The 5,796-nt window shown below is 48.2% G+C and overlaps 1 long non-coding RNA gene across 1 annotated transcript; it reads right to left on the bottom strand.

Annotated features, from left to right (window-relative positions):
- Nucleotides 1-4,592: 4,592 nt before the first annotated feature.
- LOC125757520 (uncharacterized) lies at nt 4,593-5,282 on the bottom strand. The gene is made up of 2 exons (XR_007415290.1): nt 5,184-5,282; nt 4,593-4,685 (listed from the first exon to the last, which is right to left on the bottom strand). It is a non-coding gene; the product is annotated as an uncharacterized LOC125757520 (long non-coding RNA).
- Nucleotides 5,283-5,796: the final 514 nt, after the last annotated feature.

Here is a 5,796-nt window from a genome sequence, read left to right as displayed (position 1 = left end):
TATTCATTATTGCATAAAAGGAAACGGCCGAAATCGTTTGCTTTGTATAATATAATTATTCCCAGTACATAAAAATTAAAGCAAATCATTCAGGTTGTCGCTCTTTGTGCATTAAATTTATAAGTTTTTTGTTAATCTGGCTTCATGTACCAGGGTTTCGGCCAATCCCTTATAGTGGGTAACATCCACCTGTGCGTGAGTGACAAACGTATGCAGCTGTTGGGCGCCGCCTAGAATGTTATACGTTATAGCGCTGGTAACGCAGGGATGATAGAACAATACTGGGATGCAGCGGCAAAGGAAGCTGCAGGTATTCCTTCGGGACTTAATCTCATTGCTATGGCACGGACACCAAACGAATGAATGGCAAATTACTCGGGAAGCAGGAACCAAGGAAGGTTCAGTATGCTGGTTATGGTCCTGTTCTGGCGCCGTTCATCCAAGCATCGACGAAAACTAGCGTGAACGCTTATTCTGTACTTGCTATCACTGCTGGGAGCCCGTCTTCTCGCCTTCTTTAGGAGCTGGCGGCACTGTTTATATCGAAATTTAGGTTAATCACTAAATTAATTTTTTTTAGATTTAATTCGCCATTTAGTAAACGGCGAGTTATATCGCGGATTCAGCTGGTATTAACGCTGTCGTGAACTGAAAGCTATAGCCGAATAGATGAGCCAAGAAAACTGTGCTGAACAAAGTGAGGCGTTTATTGGGCGAGCAGCATGCGTCGCTCCGAAGACGGGAACCGACGAAGGGTTAAAGTTAGGGCGGCCGGTCGTAGCAAACGCGAAGCGGGTGTCGGAGGCCTAGCCAAACGAACTTCTCTTTTCACTCAGCTGGGCCGTTGCAGTTAGCAATGTGCGAGGTCCAAACTCCTCCTGGGGTCTTACTTGCCTTTCTTTGGTGCCGCCTTCTCCTTCGGCTTTTTGAAGTGAGGCTCTTTTTTGTCCCCGCCGGCCGCCGCTGCCTTTTCTTCGCTCTTCGGGAGAGGCTTCGGGGTCTTGGACGAGGTAGCTGCCTGTTTGGTGCTGTCCTTGTGTTTGCTTGCAGTCTTACGCCCAGTTTCGCCGACATCGCTCAGTCGCATGTTCTCCATGCTCATTAAAACCGATCGATCGTGCAATCGCTGACTAATGACCGACATTCGTCGTTCTTCCCATTCCGCTTGAACCTTGAGCTGACTGGCGAATCGGTCTGGCTGCGACCGTGTGCAGGGTGGTGAATAGTCCGCGGTCACCTGAGCCTGCTTCGTCGGATGTTCCGTGGCAGCCTTCCTCGTCGAAGTAGCCGACTGTGCCTGCGTTGATGGTCTCGTAGGGCCGGCGGCCTTCTTCATCTTGTTCTGCAAAACCGTCAGCTCAAGTGAACCAGAGGGGCGGCTGCAAAGCGGACTGCAACGCACCAGGAAGCATACGAGCGCGACACCTTTTTTTCCTCCACTTTCTCGGGGCACACCGGCGCGCTCTGGCGATGCAGAAGCGTCCACCGTGCGCAGTACATGTCTTGCGCAGATGCATGACACGAAACTTTAAACTTTAGTACTGATAAATCTTGTTGGAAGGCTGGCGCGCAAACACGCGCGCAAGGAGGAACGAAATGCAAAGCAGAAAACGCTATGAACTGCCACGTCACCGCGGTGGCCAAAAAAAGAAAGAAGACTCAAATCCCACCTGAGCATGCTTGTGAGAAAACAGCGCCAACAAGCTATTATGGATGCGTCCCACCACTCGCGAAAGATTGGAGTTCATGCGTAATTCTGACCGCGTGATACGGGGTGTATTTCCTTTGACAAAACAGATTTTTTATCGCAATAGCAATTATATGGACACCCTCGACTGCTTTTTGCCGTCGGCGTCACCGTCGTGTTGCGTATATGCATATGTATGTATACTGAAGCCAGAAAAATGTCATTTTGGTTACAAAGAACTTAATTTTTCTCGGCCATGTTGTGAGCGCGGATGGTGTTTGACCTGATCCTGTCAAGGGCACCGCCGTAGCCTCGTTTCCTGTTCCCCGTTACAAGAAAGCAGTACGTCGCTTAGTGGGACTTTGCACGTACTATCGCCGCTTCATCGCCAATTTTTCCAGGATTTCAGAAAAGCGCTATCTCGACTGACTCGTGAAGACGTACTACCGTTCGTCTGGAATGAAGAGCAGGGCGCGGCTTTCACTGAGCTACGGTTTCGTTGGCAGACACCACCAGTTCTCGCTCACTTTGACCAGGATGCTGGTACTGAGATTCATACTGACGCCAGCAACCTGGGTCGTGGTGCCGTCCTCGTCCAACAGCAAGAGGGCGTGGTGGAGCGAGTGATAGCTTACGCCAGCCGCACTCTCTCCCGCGCCGAGGTAAACTACTCCACGTCAGAGAAAGAGTGCCTCGCGGTTGTGTGGGCCACGATGAAATTTAGTCCCTACCTTTACGGACGCCACTTCAAGGCAGTGACCGACCATCATTCGCTGTGCTGGTTAGCCAACCTACGTGACCCGTGCAGGCGACTGGCACGATGGTCTTCGATTTCACTATCGTTTACAAATAAGGCAGCAAGCACGAAGATGCTGATTCATTGTCCCGTGCACCTGTCGAAGCTTGTGACCACGACGTCGAGGATGACAGCGGCTTCCTTGGGGCCCTTACCACAACGGATCTGATTACACGACAGCGGGGGGACGCCGAAATCCGCGTAATCATCGAAAACCTCGAAGGGCGCGACTCTCCCATACCTCGGCGTCTTTCTTAAAGCCTGTCGTCGTTCTGCCTGCGAGGTGGTGTTCTGCATAAGAAAAACTCGAACGGCAACTAGAACACCTACCTTCTAGTCGTACCCACTGACATGCGTGACGACATTCTTCTCGCCTACCTCGACGAGCCCACATCTGGTCACTTAGGTTCCTCTCGAACTCTACCCATAGTTCGACAAGCGTACTACTAGCCCAAGCTATCCGCATCCGTTAAGCGGTACGTAAAAAGCTGTCGTGAATGTCAACGCCGCAAATACCCACCACTGAAGCCCGCGGGGCTTCTGCAGCCGATCACACCACCTAGGGCGCCGTTCGAACAAATAGGAATCGATTTACTGGGCCTTTTTCCGTTGTCATCTGCTGGGAACAAGTGGATCGTAGTTGCCGCAGGCTATTTGACAAAATACGCCGAGACAAGGGCACTACAGCGCGCTACGGCTTCCGATGTTGCCCAGTTTTTGATAGACCAGATCGTTCTTCGACATGGCACCCCGTCGTGCGTTTTTACAGACAGAGGAACAGCTTTCACGGCCCAGCTCATTGACGACGTATTCAAGCTTAGCTACACGAGCCAACGCTAGCCACAGCATATCGTCCGCAGATCAAGGCTTGACAGAGCGACTGAACAAAACCATCGCTGACATGTTATCCATGTACGTAGATGTCCTGCATAAGACGTGGGACCAGGTCTTACCGTACATCACATTCGCGTATAACACTGCCATCCAGGAAACTACACGATTCACGCCTTTCCGTGTTGTCTATGGACGTGAGGTCCAGACTATGCTGGACGCTGTGCTGCCACACGATTGCGACGCTTTGCTCACACCTGACGCTGTGCAATGTCCTATCTCTTCGTTTGAGGCTCTAAAAGAATCCTACACTGCTAACTTTATGAAAGCACAGCCGTTTTATCAAATTTATCACCTTCGCGCGAACGCACTTGCATGCAACGTGGGCGTAGCAGACGGAGAGACGACGGTTCGTGGCACGCCAGTTGAAAATGAAGCGTGCCGCAAGTGGCCACTCGTGGCGCTGGCGGCGCATTGGTGCTGATTGTTGCTAAAGTTACTGTATATGCTAGTAACTCTAATTGGTGCAGTGGACCGTTGCGCCACCTGTAGGTGCTGCACGTTTCCCATAGAAGGCAAGATGGCGAGTTGGGCTAGTCTGTTTACGTTCATCTTTAAAAAATTAGGTTGAAGCGCACTGAGAAAAACGTGGACAAGAAGTGGAAAGGACAGCGCTTACACAATTTCACAATTTATTCTTTATTAGTCAGAAAAAAGCAGATAAAGCAAGTACAGGATTCCTCGCACATGTGTTACAGAGCAGGGGGCAACAAAAAGACATTCGTGTCGAGATTACCACAATAATTTTTGTATGTTATTGAATAATGTTAATTTAGTGGTAATCCCGACACGAATGCCTTTTTGTTGTGCCCTGCTCTGTTACGCACGTGTGAGGAATCCTGCATCTACTTTCTATGTTTTTTTTTTTCTGACTAATAAAGAATAAGTTGTGAGTGCCCAGGTGAAAATGATTCCCATTCCCAGCTGGGTTATGAAACCTGGACATCTTTCCAGGCTGGAAAATGTCCCAGCTGGAAATGGGAAAATTTCCAGCCTGGAAAAATTTCCAGGTTCCATAATCCAGCTGGGAATGGAAATATTTCCAGCAAATATTTCCAGCAGGAAATGGCAAAATTTCTAGTTGGAATCCTTCATTCCCAGCTGGAAATTGAAGAGTTTCCAGATTTGACCTCGCGGCTATCGCATGCGTCTTAGCAGGGTTCCTACAGGACCTGTTCGTCCAGTACGTGAACTGCACACAGTCAAAGAACATGGTGGTGAAATTTAACAGCATTTATTTGAACGCTTGTAGCAAGTGTTGGAACATATCTCGAGATGTAGAATGAGTTTGCTCATATCCTCGTACACCACCTGAAAAAAAGATATTTATACATAGTGAGCAAACATCAAAACCACAATGACCCATAACACGCAATTCTAGCAAAAGTATAGTTTTACCAAATTACATGAACAGCATCAATACAGCTTTCAAAAGCAGTACCACAATACAAAGTCAATGCAGTGCAAAGCAAAGGAGAGCAAGATCTGATGAGCACTGCGGTTCATACTGTAGGTGCTATGTAACGATTATTTATATCGACCTTAAACTACTCCGAATAGGCGTCCAATGAGTTCACTCGAACACATGTAATTACTCGCGTTTGTTGCATAGACGCATGCGCACCAGTAGGCACAAGCATTGCACGGCACAGGGCTACTGGAGACAAAGGCTGCTTACACAAACCGTAGTGTACTTCGCACATATATAAACATTACACGCAGCCAGGTAACATGACACCGTGATAACGAAGCCCACAAACATTCGGGACAAACGTTCACTTATACTTGAAATATATAAGTGCAACTTACCTCCAAATGGAACAATTAGAGCTGAGAAAATCGCTGTCCCTTGATCGGCGCTGGTGTATCCAAGACATCGCACACAGTACAGCAATAAAAACCCTTCGAACATGCTGGTCATCACTCGTAACACTTTCCAGAGATAAACCTAGACCACAAAGAACTATTCCATGTAACCGCACAGATATTCATCAAGGAAACTCCCTAGAGTAGCGAACACTGAGCACACACACGCACAGATATCACTAATATCACCACGACTAGCCGCCATGTGCTGTACGAAACTGTGGCTGACTGCGGCGACATAATAATTTATGCGGTCTATCGGACCGCTGTCTTTAATGGTGTTAACCTTTAAAAAAGAAATATAACTTTTGTACGCTGTGTTTATATTACAGAGTAGGTTATTATTTAGCATTAACGTCATAAGTCGCCGAGAAATGATACGAGAATAGAGCTACTGAGATGCCAACAAACATCGCGGCAGTGCAGCAGTGCGGCGTTTTTCATGGCCGCGGCGTCGGAGGGAGCAAGTACACACTGTAGAGCAAGTTCACTGCTATTCGATCGTGGCAGTCAATGGTGAATGCTGAAAATAATGCCCCTTTTCATAAGGAAGTAA

Source organism: Rhipicephalus sanguineus, chromosome 2 (genome assembly GCF_013339695.2).
Source record: "Rhipicephalus sanguineus isolate Rsan-2018 chromosome 2, BIME_Rsan_1.4, whole genome shotgun sequence".
Classification (NCBI taxonomy): Eukaryota; Metazoa; Arthropoda; class Arachnida; order Ixodida; family Ixodidae; genus Rhipicephalus; species Rhipicephalus sanguineus.
This window is presented reverse-complemented; position numbering and strand designations above follow the sequence as displayed.